Below are 17,461 nucleotides of genomic sequence, written 5' to 3' on the forward strand. Positions count from 1 at the left end.
AATAGCTGAACTTCATCAGTCATCTGGATAGAGGAGATCGATGTGGCAGCGCGCTGTGTGGGAGCCTGCAGTGATCATGGCTAAGACAGGAAGTTATTCTTCATTGTCGTAATGTAGCAAAAAAATATATATTTTAAGACAAGCGATTTTATTGAGATTTTATTAAGCTCGCAAAATCAACAGACAGCCCTGGCACCCCAGCCTGACCAAAAAACTGAGGCGAGCTTCCAGGGCTGCAGAGCGGAGATGGAAAAGATCCCACTCCAACGAGCACTTCATCGCATTCAAACAGTCCCTCACTACTTTCAAGACCACACTCGCCACGGCTAAACAACCCTACTTCTCATCTCTCATATCCTCCCTGTCTCACAACCCTAAACAGTTATTCAACACCTTCAACTCTCTCCTCCGTCCCCCAGCACCTCCTCTCTCCCCACTCATCTCAGCTGAAGACTTCGCCTCATTTTTCAAGCAGAACATTGAGAACATCAGAGAGTTTTAGTCGACAACCCCCAGAGCCCTTCCTCCCAACTACCCAGCCCTCCACCTCGAAAACCAACTTCTCCACCATTACAGAAGATCGACTCTCCACTCTACTCTCAAGATCGCATCTCACCACCTGTGCACTTGACCCAATCCCTTCCCACTTCATCCCAAACCTCGCCACAGTCTTCATCCCAACTCTAACCCATCTTTTCAACCTATCACTAACAACTGGTGTTTTCCCCTCAAGCTTTAAACATGCCTCAATCACACCTATCCTCAAAATGCCCTCTCTTGACCCATCCTCTGTATCTAGCTATCGCCCTATATCACTTCTCCCCTATGCCTCAAAACTGCTGGAACAACACGTCCATCTTGAACTGTCCTCCCATCCATCTTCCTGCTCCCTTTTCGACTGCTTACAATCAGGCTTCCGGTCACACCACTCCACTGAAATTGCCCTAACTAAGGTCACCAGTGACCTATTAACCCCCAAGAGCAAGCGACACTACTCTGTCCTCCTCTTCCTGGACCTGTCCTCTGCCTTTGACACAGTGGACCATTCCCTATTATTACAGACCCTCTCATCCCTTGGCATCACAGACTTGGCCCTATCCTGGATCTCATCATATCTAACTGACCAAACATTCAGCGTCTCCCATTCACACATCACCTCCTCACCTTGTCCTCTATCTGTCGGAGTCCCACAAGGTTCAGTCCTAGGGCCCCTGCTCTTCTCCATTTACACTTTTGGCCTGGGACAGCTCATAGAATCTCACGGTTTTCAGTTTCATCTCTATGCTGATGACACCCAGATCTACATCTCTGGGCCAGATATCACCACCCTACTAACTAGAATCCCTCAATGTCTATCCGCTATTTCATCCTTCTTCTCCGCTAAATTTCTAAAATGTAACATGGACAAAACAGAATTCATTGTCTTTCCCCCATCTCACGCAACCCCACAGCGAACATATCCATTGCAGTAAACGGCTGCCCATTCTCGCCAGTTCCACAAGCTCGCTGTCTCGGGGTAATACTTGACACTGATCTCTCCTTCAAACAGCCTATCCAAGCCCTTTCCACTTCCTGCCACCTTCAACTTAAAAATATTTCATGGATCCGTACATTCCTAAACCAAGAATCTGCAAAAACCCTAGTCCATGCCCTAATCATCTCCCGCCTCGACTACTATTACCTCCTGCTCTGTGGCCTCCCCTCTAACACTCTCGCACCCCTCCAATCTATTCTAAACTCAGCTGCCCGACTAATCCACCTGTTCCCCCGCTATTCCCCGGCCTCTCCCCTCTGTCAATCCCTTCACTGGCTCCCCATTACCCAGAGACTCCAGTAAAAAACCCTAACCATGATGTACAAAGCCATCCACAACCTGTCTCCTCCATACATCTGTGATCTCGTCTCCCGGTACTTACCTACCCGCAACCTCCGATCCTCACAAGATCTCCTTCTCTACTCCCCTCTCATCTCCTCTTCCCACAATCGTATACAAGATTTCTCTCGCGTATCACCCCTACTCTGGAACTCTCTACCACAACACATCAGACTCTCGCCTACCATCGAAACCTTCAAAAAGAACCTGAAGACCCACCTCTTCCGACAAGCCTACAACCTGCAGTAACCACCGATCGACCAAACCGCTGCATAACCAGCTCTACCCTCGCCTACTGTATCCTCACCCATCCCTTGTAGATTGTGAACCCTCGCGGGCAGAGTCCTCTTTCCTCCTGTACCAGTTGTGACTTGTATTGTTCAAGATTATTGTACCTGTTTTATTATTTATACGCACTGGTGGACGCCACTATCCACCCTAATTAGGGTCAGGAAAGAGCACTAGCTGCACACGGCGCCGCACTAACGGTCGCTGATGATTTGACGAATTAAAGTCGTACTTCTATGCAGGATGGCACTGTCAGGTGCTAGATAACTCCTTCATTCGTAAACATTCAACATCACTATGAATGGGTATGATAAAAGAGCATTCACCAGAACAGGCATACAATTAAACACACACGATAACAGGTTTATACTAGCGCATGGCCGTGCGGCCATGCAAACCTTTTACAGCGGAAGCTTTCGGAGACCTTACTAGTGGTCCAATAGGAGCTTCTACAGGACCTGAGCATGTGACCCCCGACCACGAATGGGAGTTTGTCCCTTGGGCAAGCTCAGAAGAAGAAAAGCAGGACTTAATCCCAGGAGCACCCGCTCGTCGCTGATCAGTACTGGTTACAATGGCTGAGCCTGGAAGGACAGCAGTAGCCAGCTGCACAGTATCAGCTTGAGCCAGACGCTGGGACCGACATCTCTGCTGAGCAGGCTCCACTGCGGCTGGAGGAGAATGGGAAACCGCAGCGGAGATGGTTCGAGATTCCCCCTGTGCAGCGGCAGGAACTCGACACCTAACACTTGTCTGTATCAATTTTCGTGTTTGCCTGATAGGTCCTCTCTCATTTATACTGTTTTTAACAATGACTAAAGAAGGGAGGTCCAATTTTTGATTAATGGAGATATTGAAAAAATGAGAGTTTGATATCTAAACTATTATCTATTCTGTACATTGTACATAAATCTCTCATATATGTCTTCATGATATATTTAAATGGTCTTTCTTTATCTCACATTTTGAATACAATTTATGTATAGAGAGCCTCAATTCTAGTCTCTCTAAGACTATAGACCATTGATAGAGACTATACAGTGGGGCAAAAAAGTATTTAGTCAGTTAGCAATAGTGCAAGTTCCACCACTTAAAAAGATGAGAGGCGTCTGTAATTTACATCATAGGTAGACCTCAACTATGGGAGACAAACTGAGAAAAAAAAATCAAGAAAATCACATTGTCTGTTTTTTTAACAATTTATTTGCATATTATGGTGGAAAATAAGTATTTGGTCAGAAACAAACAATCAAGATTTCTGGCTCTCACAGACCTGTAACTTCTTCTTTAAGAGTCTCCTCTTTCCTCCACTCATTACCTGTAGTAATGGCACCTGTATAAACTTGTTATCAGTATAAAAAGACACCTGTGCACACCCTCAAACAGTCTGACTCCAAACTCCACTATGGTGAAGACCAAAGAGCTGTCAAAGGACACCAGAAACAAAGTTGTAGCCCTGCACCAGGCTGGGAAGACTGAATCTGCAATAGCCAACCAGCTTGGAGTGAAGAAATCAACAGTGGGTGCAATAATTAGAAAATGGAAGACATACAAGACCACTGATAATCTCCCTCGATCTGGGACTCCACGCAAAATCCCACCCCGTGGGGTCAGAATGATCACAAGAACGGTGCGCAAAAATCCCAGAACCACGCGGGGGGACCTAGTGAATGAATTGCAGAGAGCTGGGACCAATGTAACAAGGCCTACCATAAGTAACGCACTACGCCACCATGGACTCAGATCCTGCAGTGCCAGACTTGTCCCACTGCTTAAGCCAGTACATGTCCGGGCCCGTCTGAAGTTTGCTAGAGAGCATTTGGATGATCCAGAGGAGTTTTGGGAGAATGTCCTATGGTCTGATGAAACCAAACTGGAACTGTTTGGTAGAAACACAACTTGTCGTGTTTGGAGGAAAAAGAATACTGAGTTGCATCCATCAAACACCATACCTACTGTAAAGCATGGTGGTGGAAACATCATGCTTTGGGGCTGTTTCTCTGCAAAGGGGCCAGGACGACTGATCCGGGTACATGAAAGAATGAATGGGGCCATGTATCGTGAGATTTTGAGTGCAAACCTCTTTCCATCAGCAAGGGCATTGAAGATGAAACGTGGCTGGGTCTTTCAACATGACAATGATCCAAAGCACACCGCCAGGGCTATGAAGGAGTGGCTTCGTAAGAAGCATTTCAAGGTCCTGGAGTGGCCTAGCCAGTCTCCAGATCTCAACTCTATAGAAAACCTTTGGAGGGAGTTGAAAGTCCGTGTTGCCAAGCGAAAAGCCAAAAACATCACTGCTCTAGAGGAGATCTGCATGGAGGAATGGGCCAACATACCAACAACAGTGTGTGGCAACCTTGTGAAGACTTACAGAAAACGTTTGACCTCTGTTATTGCCAACAAAGGATATATTACAAAGTATTGAGATGAAATTTTGTTTCTGACCAAATACTTATTTTCCACCATAATATGCAAATAAATTGTTAAAAAACAGACAATGTGATTTTCTGGATTTTTTTTTCTCAGTTTGTCTCCCATAGTTGAGGTCTACCTATGATGTAAATTACAGACGCCTCTCATCTTTTTAAGTGGTGGAACTTGCACTATTGCTGACTGACTAAATACTTTTTTGCCCCACTGTATGTTTGCACTTTATTGCACTGTAGCACTTTATAGTTATTGGTGTTTTTGATTTTTTTTCTGTTAGTCACCTCCCTCTAGGGTCAAAACGGAGAGCAGATGTTGAGTGGGGACACCATGTCGAATTTAGGGTGCCAACCTCCGTGGTAACCCTTCTATATGGATAATTTTACCTTTGTTTGATTAAAAGTTATATTTTAGGAGTATTTTTTCGTCCTCTTTGGTTTACATGTTTATGTATACTCCGTAATTCATAATCCAAGGTTGAGAATAAAACCAATTACAGTTATAACTTATCCCACATATAAGAAGACACACCTCAGAGAAAAGAATACAAAAATTATGATTTTTGGCATCCAATTATGATGGTTGGAAAGAAAAGGTTTGTTCTTCTTAGGCTAGTTTCAAACTAGGATTTTGCTGAGCTGCAGAGGGCTGCGGACTTCCTCTGTGAAGCCCTGCCCACGGCCGCACCTCTGGCACTCAGCTCCACCTACGTCCGCATGCAGCCTGTGTACCTATCTTTAACATTAAAAGAAAAAGCCAAGAAGCCAGCGCTGCCTATGGTCAGCACGCAATACATGAAGTGCATATGCACATATTAATTTCTAACTGTACTTTAAACTGAGACTTTTAGCAAACAATTGATCAATTCTTTGAGCCACCCCGCCACGTCACAGCATTCTCAGATAGTGGCAGTCCTACTCTACGTTTTTTTATATACACTGTGCCATTACGGCCTCCTAAATGAATTAAAAGCAAGACTATATTAAAATGCAAATGTACCCAAAGCATTTCTGAAACACTCCCATGGTGCCAAAAGGGCAAGCGCAGATAATGGCCGACCAGGATCCCTACTGTAACTAATTTGTCACGTGCCCGCTCTCAGCATGTGACTTGGGGTTGTGCCTGCAAGGGTTAATCTATCTCCCCTCTCTCAGTCCAGCATTCAACCTCTGTCCTATGCTGTAATGGGAGCATTAATCACACACTGACCCAGGCCACACACCCGCTCATACACGCTGCCACCACTCACCAAATACACAGGCGATGAGTCCCAGAAATATTAATACTAATAATGTCTACCACTCATAAGGCTCACACACCTTAGGCTATGGATTCTTTTAGAACATTCAATGTTCAACTTGTTAAAGTTTTATACTTTAATACAAAAAGTTCAATGCTTACAGTAAGAAAAGGTATAAAAATATGATAATAAAAAGATATACAACTTATGCAAAACAGTACAAAATAACAGGAGAAAACTTACAGAAATCATCTAACTGGTAGTTTGCTTTCTGCTCCCTGTGGGGGGTGCATGGGGTTGGTGGAACACATCAGCGTCGGCTGCCCTCACATGTAAACACTTATTCTCTGTATACAGCCCTAATTATAGCTTGGTCTGGAGGTCAGGTTTCTAGACCAGCCCCTCAGGTTAATATCATAACTGTTGGCCCTTGATTGGACCACGGCCGCACTACTAATGAATATATTATTTTTCTCTTGAGACACCCTGTGTAAAAGTTCCCACAGATAGATACCATCCTCCTCATCCTCTCACCTTCCCCTTACTGTAGGGGTTCCTCAAGGATCAGTCCAAGGCCCCCTCCTCTTCCCTTTGTATACTGCCCCTATTGGACAAACAATCAGTAGATTTGGTTTCCAGTACCATCTCTATGCTGATGACACCCAATTATACACTTCTTCTCCTGATATCACGCCGACCTTTTTAGAAAACACCAGTGATTGTCTTACCGCTGTCTCTAACATCATGTCCTCCCTCCATCTGAAACTGAACCTGTCAAAAACTGAACTCCTTGTGTTCTCTCCCTCTACTAACCTACCTTTGCCTGACATTGACATTTCCGAGTGCAGTTCCACCATTACTCCAAAGCAACATGCCCGCTGCCTTGGGGTCGTACATGATTCCGAGCTTTCATTCACCCCCCGCATCCGATTACTGGCTTGCTCTTCTTATCTGCATCTCAAAAACATTTCTAGAATTCGCCCTTTTCTTACTTTCGACTCTGCAAAAACTCTTACTGTTTCACTTATTCATTCTCGTCTGGACTATTGTAACTCTCTACTAATCGGCCTCCCTCTTACCAAACTCTCCCCGCTCCAATCTGTCCTGAATGCTGCAGCCAGGATCATATTCCTCACCAACCGTTACACCGATGCCTCTACCTTGTGCCAGTCATTACACTGGCTACCCATCCACTCCAGAATCCAGTACAAAACTACTACCCTCATCCACATAGCACTCCATGGCTCAGCACCACCCTACATCTCCTCTCTGGTCTCAGCCTACCACCCTACCCGTGCCCTCTGCTCTGCTAATGACCTGAGGTTAGCATCCTCAGAAATCAGAACCTCCCACTCCCGTCTCCAAGACTTTTCATGTGCTGCGCCGATTCTTTGGAATGCACCACCCAGGTTAATATGATTAATCCCCAATCCCCAACATTTTAAGCGTGCCCTAAAAACTCATTTGCTCAGATTGGACTACCTCCTCAACGCATTAACCTAACGATCCCTGTGTGGCTCATTCAACAAAAAAAAAAAAAAAAACTTAAACCATAATCAGGTTCCTCGCATCATGTTCTCATACACTTTATGCAGTTAATAGCCCTCTGTGTCTGTACTGCTACATACTTAGGTAGTTAAATGGTTCATGCAGCTTTACATGAACACCCGATCCTTACACTATGGCCAGTCCGAATACCTAAAGCAATTGTTACCATCCACCTGTCGTGTCTCCCCTTTTCCTCATAGTTTGTAGCTTGCGAGCAGCAGGGCCCTCACTCCTCTTGGTATCTATTTTGAACTGTGATTTCTGTTATGCTGTAATGTCTATTGTCTGTACAAGTCCCCTCTATAATTTGTAAAGCGCTGCGGAATATGTTGGCGCAATATAAATCAAATTATTATTATTATCATTATCAGGCTGCAATTAACATCTCCCCTCCAAGAGCTAGGAGGTTTCAAATGTTACCTTTATTCTTGGATCTCAGCACAACCCCTGGTGAGATTTAGGGACAGAAGTCTGCTGTCTCAGGAAGATACACATTAACACCTGACCTGGGTGAGACCTGCATTCAGGACAGATGTTACATTATCATTAGTCACACATATAACCCTAGACATATGTCACTACACACATATAGATATATATACTGTACATATTTCACCACAGTCCAGATAAGACGTCCGGACATTTCAGACCTGACCTCCACACTGCCAGACCAGCAACCATAGATGAAGGGTGGACCAGGCTCAGACACAGATGCATGAATTAAGTGAAGCCTATGGGGGAGGGTAGGGCTGCTGCAAGTGTGTACAACAGCCTAGGTCAATCACAATAAAGAGAGATAAAATGGCGTGCACAACCCGCTGCGCACGGCCAAAGTGGTGGTCAGCCACAAACCAATTGTTAAGGACCGGCGGAACGCACCAAGTATAGATGATATGACACTAGGTGCGTTCGCAGTCCGAGGTCCACCGTGCAGGTAAAAGACCCTGCTGCTAGTAAGACGGACTATATGGCGGTACTAAGAATACACACATGGGTTAACTTCACCCTGCGTGAAGGAAGCGATCCTGTTGCGTCACAGGAGCGCAGTACCGCACATAGAGCGCGAGCAAGAAGTCAGCGAACTCAACCCCTACACAGGAATGAAGTCCGATTAGACCCTTGCTGGCACAACACCGCAACTGGGTGTGTAAGGAAACTTATAAAGTAGAATCTATAGGCACGAGAGTGCGTGCGGTGCCGCACTGACGGACGCCACTAACCACCCAGGCTTGGGTAAGGAAAGCGCAGAGGAAGCGCACGGCGCCGTACTGGCGGACACAGCAACAGGATGCTGTGATGTGTGCTACGTGCAGATGGCTAGTCGGGCGCTAGATAGCTACCATCATCCGCAAGCAGTCAACAACTCTAGGGAGGGATACTTAGGAGCTTTCATCCATCGACATACATCCATCTACACACACACATAATATCAAGACAATACTAGCGCATGGCCGTGCGGTCATGCGCAGTTTATATAGTTGCTGCACAGGAAGCAGCTACAGAAGTTTTGCCCTTTCAGGACCTTCCAAGAGGACCAATGGCATGTGCTGCACTGCCTGAGCATGTGACCCTCGATCTCCAACGGGAGATCTTGCCCTGGGCATGCTCAGTGTGTACAAATAAGGACTTAGTCCCAGAGAAGCCCGCTCGCCGCAGATCAGTGCAGGGTACAACAGGAGAGCCAGAAAAGGCAGCAGTAACCTCCTGCACAGAATCAGTCCCAGCAAGACGCTGGGAGCGACGCCTCCGCTGAGCAGAGCCCACTGCGGCCGAAGCAGAATGGGAGACCACAGCAGACACGGATCGAGATTCCCCCTGTGCAGCAGAGGAAACTCGACTCCTAACATTACCCCCCTCCTAGGACCCCCCCTCCTTGGGCCTCGCTACGCTTGAATGCAGCAATAAGCTGCGGAGCCCGAATGTGCTCAGCAGGCTCCCAGGACCTATCCTCAGGACCGTAACCCTTCCAGTCCACCCCAAAAAATTTTTTGCCACGTACCACCTTGCACGCCAAGATAGCGTTTACCTCGTAATCGTCCGTAGACGAACCCGATATCTCGGCAGATGACTCAGAAAACCGGGACATGTATACGGGCTTAAGAAGGGACACATGAAAGGTGTCGGTGATACCAAGGCGTGGAGGAAGGGCCAGACGGCAGACCACAGGATTAACCTGTTCGAGGACCTTGAAGGGGCCCAAGTAGCGAGGAGCAAACTTAGTGGACTCAACACACAGCCTGATGTTACGGGCGGAGAGCCACACTAAGTCGCCAGGAGCAAAGGTCGGAGCGGGGCGCCGATGTGCATCAGCGGAGGACCTCATTCTTTCCTTAGAGGCCCGAATGGCATCCTGAGTGCGGTCCCAAATATCCCGTGCCTCCACAGCCCAGTCTGCCACCCTGGAGTCTGCGGAAGACACGGGCATAGGCACAGGTACCCGTGGATGCTGACCATAGTTGAGGAGGAATGGGGTTTGTCCAGTGGAGTCGGCAACGGCGTTGTTCAGCGCAAACTCTGCCCATGATAGCAAGGATGCCCAGTCATCCTGCCTGGCTGAAACAAAATGTTGCAGGTATGTGACCAAGGTCTGGTTGGCCCTCTCTACCAACCCATTCGTCTCGGGATGATAAGCGGAAGAGAGATTCAACTCAATACTGAGAAGATGACACAGCTCTCTCCAGAACCGAGACGCAAACTGGGGACCCCGGTCACTGACAATTTTGTCAGGCAAACTGGGGACCCCGGTCACTGACAATTTTGTCAGGCATATCATTTTTGAGAAATGATCGGTGATGACCCAAATGATGGTACAGCCGCGAGACTTGGGTAAACCCACGACAAAGTCCATCCCGACCATCTTCCAGGACCTATCTGCCATCGGCAAGGGATAGAGCAACCCAGCTGGCCTTTGACGCGGAGATTTATTTTTGGCGCAGGAGACACACGCCAGAATATAATCCCTGACATCCCGGACCATATGCGGCCACCAGTACGTCCTCGCCAGTAGCTCAGATGTCCTTTTTGTCCCAAAGTGTCCACCCACCATGGACCAATGAGCCCAAGAGAGAACCTCCGGTCGCAAATTAATGGGCACAAAAGTCTTGCCCGGAGGCACAGACTCTAGCGAAACCGGCGCGATGGTTCTCAGGCTCTCAGAAGGGACAATAAGCTGAGGCTCCTCTTCCTCCTCCTCAGTTGACATAAGGGAGCGAGAGAGAGCGTCGGCACGAATATTCTTCTCCCCGGCGAGATAATGCAAAGTAAAATGGAACCGGGAGAAAAATAAGGACCATCTGGCCTGACGAGAATTCAGCCGCTGGGCGGTGTGTAAATACACCAAATTTTTGTGGTCCGTGAAAACCTGGAAGGGAAACCGTGCACCTTCCAGAAGATGTCTCCACTCTGAAAAGGCCAACTTCATTGCTAGCAACTTCCTATCCCCGATGGAGTAATTTCTCTCCGCTGATGTGAAGGTCTTAGAGAAGAAGAAGCATGGATGCTTCCGACCTTGAGCGTCCTTTTGATAGAGGACTGCTCCAGGACCAACGGATGAGGCATCCACCTCCATTAGGAATGGCTTATCCACATCGGGGCGATGTAAGATGGGAGCGCTAGCATAATGAGACTTAACAGAAGTGAAGGCCTTGGAGACCTCTTCCGACCACAATTTGGGATTCGCTCCCTTCTTGGTGAGGGCCACCAAGGGAGCTACCAGAGTTGAGAAGTGGGGAATGAACTGGCGGTAATAATTAATAAACCCCATAAAGCGCTGCACCGCCTTAAGAGAATGGGGCTCTTGCCAGTCCATCACGGCCTGTAGTTTGGCAGGATCCATAGCCAATCCCTGGGCGGAGATGATATAGCCCACGAACGGTAAATACGCCTGCTCAAACATACACTTCTCCAACTTTGCATAGAGAGAGTTTGCCTGTAAGAGGTCGAAGACTCTGCCAACATCTCTCCGGTGGGAGTCAATATCTGGAGAAAAGATGAGAATATCATCCAGATAGACTACAACCGAGGTGGAAAGCATATCCCGGAAGATGTCGTTGACAAAGTCTTGGAAAACGGCTGGGGCATTACAGAGCCCGAAGGGCATCACCAGATACTCATAGTGCTCATCTCTGGTGTTAAACGCCGTTTTCCATTCGTCCCCCTCACGGATGCGAATCAGGTTGTAAGCACCCCGCAGATCTAATTTAGTAAACACTCTAGCTCCCCGAAGCCTATCGAAGAGCTCGGATATCAAGGGCAAAGGATACTTGTTCTTAACGGTTATAGCGTTAAGACCCCTGTAGTCTATGCATGGACGTAGTTCCCCATTCTTCTTCTGCACGAAGAAGAACCCTGCCCCAGCAGGTGACACTGACTTCCTGATGAACCCTCTTGCCAGATTCTCTTGAATGTACTGAGACATGGCCTCCGTCTCCGGGAGAGATAATGGATAAACTCGACCCCGGGGAGGCTCTGCACCAGGCAAGAGATCGAGAGGACAGTCATAAGGGCGATGGGGCGGAAGGGTCTCCGCCGCCTTTTTGGAGAACACGTCTACATAAGACCAGTATTGCTTGGGGAGAGAGGAAAGATCTGCGGGTACCTCAGTAGTAGCAACCTGAATGCACTCTCGGTGACACCTACCCCCACATGATTCACCCCATCCCAGAATTCTGCCTGAGGACCACTCGATGTGAGGAGAGTGGAACCGTAACCAAGGTATCCCCAACAGGACCTCATCAATCCCCTCGGGAGTGATGAGCAGAGATATAATCTCCTGATGGGATGGTGACATGGACAGAGTAAAAGGGATGGTCTGATGTGTTATCTGTGCGGGGAGTGTCGACACATTCACCACTCGTACCGTTTCTGGTTGAGGTAGCATAACCAGGGGTATTGCGTGACGTTGGGCGAAGGCAGAAGACATAAAATTGCCTTCCGCCCCAGAATCCACGCAGAGCTCTACCGAGTGGGAGGATGAGCCAAAAGTTATTGTCCCCTTAAAGGACAATTTGGAGGCAAACGTCGCCGTGTCTAGTGCACCTCCACCTACTATCACTAGACGCTGACGTTTCCTCGACCGCTGGTGACATCTGGTGGCAAGATGTCCTGACTGTTGGCAAACATGGCAAACCTGGAGTGCACGAGCGGTCCGGGATTTAGATCCCGCACGAGACACTACCTTAGGTTCATGGGACTCAAGAGCCTGGTCTGGAGATTCCACAGGTTTGGCGAAGGTGGGAGCCAGCCGAAACCTCTGCCTACACTGGGCTCGCTCTAACCTCCGCTCGTGAAAACGGAGGTCAATACGAGTAGACACTGTTATTAATTCTTCCAGTGTGGCGGGAATCTCCCTAGTGGCCAGGGCGTCCTTAATGTGGTCAGCCAGCCCCCTCCAAAGTATAGGAATAAGAGGTTTATCCGACCACTCCAGCTCAGATGCTAGAGTGCGGAAGTGGACGGCAAAATGGCTGACCAAGGACGAGCCCTGAGTCAATGCCAACAGTTGGAGCGCCGTATCATGGGTGACACGAGGTCCTACAAAGACCTGTTTCAGAGTGCTCAGGAATAACGGAGCACTCTGCACCACATGATCGCCACGCTCCCACAGCGGCGTAGCCCACTGCAACGCCCTGTCCGACAATAAAGATACGATAAAGCCCACCTTAGCCCGCTCTGTAGGGAAACGAGAGGCCAGAAGCTCGAGATGTATTGAGCACTGACTCACGAAACCCCTACAGGACTTACTGTCACCAGAAAATTTCTCTGGTAGCGGGAGGCGAGATAGCGTCGGTACAGGGGCGGCAGTGGACAAGGTAGCTGCAGCCACACTTGCAGCCTGAACAGCGACAGCAGTAACATCCACAGCTGAGGTTGAACGCTCAAGAGCCGCCAACCTTCCCTCCAGCTGCTGGATGTACCGCTGTAAACGCTGATCGTCCGTCATTACTAGCCAGACCTTGGCGCTAGTATTATGATAAGGACCGGCGGAACGCACCAAGTATAGATGATATGACACTAGGTGCGTTCGCAGTCCGAGGTCCACCGTGCAGGTAAAAGACCCTGCTGCTAGTAAGACGGACTATATGGCGGTACTAAGAATACACACATGGGTTAACTTCACCCTGCGTGAAGGAAGCGATCCTGTTGCGTCACAGGAGCGCAGTACCGCACATAGAGCGCGAGCAAGAAGTCAGCGAACTCAACCCCTACACAGGAATGAAGTCCGATTAGACCCTTGCTGGCACAACACCGCAACTGGGTGTGTAAGGAAACTTATAAAGTAGAATCTATAGGCACGAGAGTGCGTGCGGTGCCGCACTGACGGACGCCACTAACCACCCAGGCTTGGGTAAGGAAAGCGCAGAGGAAGCGCACGGCGCCGTACTGGCGGACACAGCAACAGGACGCTGTGATGTGTGTTACGTGCAGATGGCTAGTCGGGCGCTAGATAGCTACCATCATCCGCGAGCAGTCAACAACTCTAGGGAGGGATACTTAGGAGCTTTCATCCATCGACTTACATCCATCTACACACACACATAATATCAAGACAATATTAGCGCATGGCCGTGCGGTCATGCGCAGTTTATATAGTTGCTGCACAGGAAGCAGCTACAGAAGTTTTGCCCTTTCAGGACCTGCCAAGAGGACCAATGGCATGTGCTGCACTGCCTGAGCATGTGACCCTCGATCTCCAACGGGAGATTTTGCCCTGGGCATGCTCAGTGTGTGCAAATAAGGACTTAGTCCCAGAGAAGCCCACTCGCCGCAGATCAGTGCAGGGTACAACAGGAGAGCCAGAAAAGGCAGCAGTATCCTCCTGCACAGAATCAGTCCCAGCAAGACGCTGGGAGCGACGCCTCCGCTGAGCAGAGCCCACTGCGGCCGAAGCAGAATGGGAGACCGCAGCAGACACGGATCAAGATTCCCCCTGTGCAGCAGAGGAAACTCGACTCCTAACACCAATATGAAAAAAAAAAAGCCAAGAAGCCAGCTTTAACATTAGGTACGCAGGTCGTGCGGATGCCTCCGCATGCGTCGTTTTGACGATGCAGAAAAAAAGAAATTCCAACCAGCCAGCTGCATTTGACGCGGGTTGCTGCATCGTCAAATGACACATGCGGAGGCATCCACACGACCTGCATACCTAATGTTAAAGATAGGTACGCAGGCCGCATGTGGACGTAGGCAGGGGTGCGGCCGTGGGCATATTATGCAGGTGGAGGGAGAAAAGAGGGAATCACCGCAAGAGGCTAGGCAAAATGAGCAGCGCCAAGGAGAGATATTGCCGAGGAGCCATTTAGCTTTTACAGAGCATTTGTACTACCAGTACCATGGAAGCCCCTTATATTTCCATTAACAGATGACACACCGGAATGGGGACTTGCTTTTTTTAGTGGATCAAGTTGAAGCTTTTATTGGCAATATTTTACATAAAGTTTGGGATCACAGTTATCCGGCGCTCCACACTGAGCACTTACTTTGTGGTTTCCATCTAATTCTCTGAGTGACTTGATTCAGATGAAACCCCCGAGGGAGCCATTCACTATAATGAGGAAGCAGAGTTACTCTGAAGTCCATCTGGCCTCTCTTCGACGGTGTCCTTTTCAGAAGTGCACAAAACTGTTGCCGATGGCACTTTTATGCAATCCTAAAAAGAGGGCCATCACTGGATCACAGGTCCTATAGTGTCCACAGTGCCTCCATCTATCTCATTGTAGAGAATCTTCCTCCAGAGGTTATGTCTGAATCATGTATTTCAGAGATTTACACAGAAACCCCGGTGCAAGCGCTCAGCGCAGTGTGCAGGATAAATGCGAGCTGTGCCTTACTGCGATCTTTGGGAGGCAGAATGAAAAAATCAACAGCAGGTAAAGCATTGGTTTTATTTATTTTTATGCCATTCCTTGTGCAGTATAAGTGATTAGGCGACTTTATTCTTCGGGTCAGTGCGATTACAGCAATACCTGATTTATACCAGGTTTTATGTTAGGCTGCTGTCACACACTGAAAGACGCTTTTTATTGCTTTTTTATTTTGAGAGCTATAATTTTTCCATATTTTGGCCCACAGAGTCATGTTGGCTTGTTTTATGCAAGACGAGTTGACATTTTTATTTGGACTATTTTCTAGCACCTGACATTTTTTGATCACTTTCTATTCTGATTTTTAGGAGGCAAAATGAACAAAAACCAGCAATTAAGGATATTTATTCTTTTTTTGGTGAGAGGCGGTTTATGCAGTTCCGAGTATGGTAAAATTGATAAGGCAGTTTTATTCTTCGGGTCAGTACGATTACAACGATACCTCATTTATAACTTTTTTTATGTTTTGGCACTTTTACATAATAAAAACTATTTTGTAAACAAAATATTTTTTCAGCGCTTTAATCTGAGAGCTATAACTTTTTTATTTTTCCTCTTGTGGAGCTGTATGGCGGCTGGTTTTTTGAGGGACAAGATGATGTTTTCAGCTGTACCATTTCTATTTACATCCGTCTTTTTGATCGCGTTTTATTTAACTTTTTGTTTGGCGGCCTGATGGTAAAGCATTGTTTTTTTTGCCTTGTTTGTTATTTCTCTATAGAGAAAATATATTTTAAAATGTATTCTTGGGTTTATTTAGTGTCATTTTTTTTTTTTTTAATTCAAACATATAAAATAAAAAAATAAAAAATACTACAATACTTTTTTTCTACAGGGATTAAGGACTCTATTCATTAGTACATTTTTTTGTTTTAGTTTTCCAGTGTGCAACATTTTCGCTAGGGTTGAGCGAAACGGGTCGAACATTTTCAAAAGTCGCCGACTTTTGGCGAAGTCGAGTTTCATGAAACCCGATCCGACCCCTGTGCGTGGTCGGCCATGCGGTACGCGACTTTTGCGCCAAAGTCGCGTTTCAATGACGCGAAAAGCGCCATTTCTCAGCCAATGAAGGTAAACGCAGAGTGTGGGCAGCGTGATGACATAGGTCCTGGTCCCCACCATCTTAGAGAAGGGCATTGCAGTGATTGGCTTGCTGTCTGCGGCGTCACAGGGGCTATAAAGGGGAGTTCCCGCCGACCGCCATGTTACTGCTGCTGATCTGAGCTTAGGGAGAGGTTGCTGCCGCTTCGTCAGAAGCAGGGATAGCGTTAGGCAGGGTCCATTAACCACAAAACCGCTTGTGCTGTAGCGATTTCCACTGCCCAACACCACCTTCGGTGTGCAGGGACAGTGGAAGCTCCTTTTTTTTCCTCAGCGCTGTAGCTCATTCGGCTGCCCTAGAAGGCTCCCTGATAGCTGCAGTGCTGTGTGTACGCCGCTGTGCAAACCAACTGCTTTTTTCAAAGCACAAATCCTCTTGTTCCTTCCTTTCTGCACAGCTATCTTGTTTGTTTGTCCACACTTTTTATTTAATTTGTGCATCAGTCCACTCCTTATTGCTGCCTGCCATACCTGGCTGAGATTACTGCAGGGAGATAGTAATTGAAGGACAGTTCCTTTTTTTTTTTTTTTTTTTTTGTGGGAGATTAAGATTGACATTTCTGCTAGAGTGCCATCTCTGTCTGTGTCATCTCTCACTCAGTGGGCCATAGAAAGCCTATTTATTTTTTTGCTTGATTTGGGTTCCAAAATCTACCAGAAAAAATCACAACATCAATCAGTGGGAGAAAAATATTGGCCTCAGGGCTTGTGTGCCACTCCTTACTCCTGTGTGTGCCATCTCTCACTCAGTGGGCCATAGAAAGCCTATTAATTTTTTTGCTTGATTTGGGTTCTAAATTCTACCTGAAAAAATCAATAAATCAATCAGTGGGAGATTAATATTGGCCTTTGGGCTTGTGTGCCAGTCCTAAGCGTGCCATCTCTCTCTCTCTCAGATAGTGGGCCATAGAAAGCCTATTTTTTTATTATTTTATTGGGTTTATAAATTTTCCCTGGAAAAAAAAAAAGTGGGAGATTAATATTGGCCTCTGGGCTTGTGTGCCAGTCCTGAGCGTGCCATCTCTCTCACAAATAGTGGGCCATAGAAAGCCTATTTATTTTTTTGGTTGATTTGGGTTCATAATTCTACCTGAAAAAATCAATCAATCAATCAGTGGG

This window comes from Ranitomeya imitator, chromosome 2 (assembly GCF_032444005.1).
Source record: "Ranitomeya imitator isolate aRanImi1 chromosome 2, aRanImi1.pri, whole genome shotgun sequence".
Taxonomy (NCBI): Eukaryota; Metazoa; Chordata; class Amphibia; order Anura; family Dendrobatidae; genus Ranitomeya; species Ranitomeya imitator.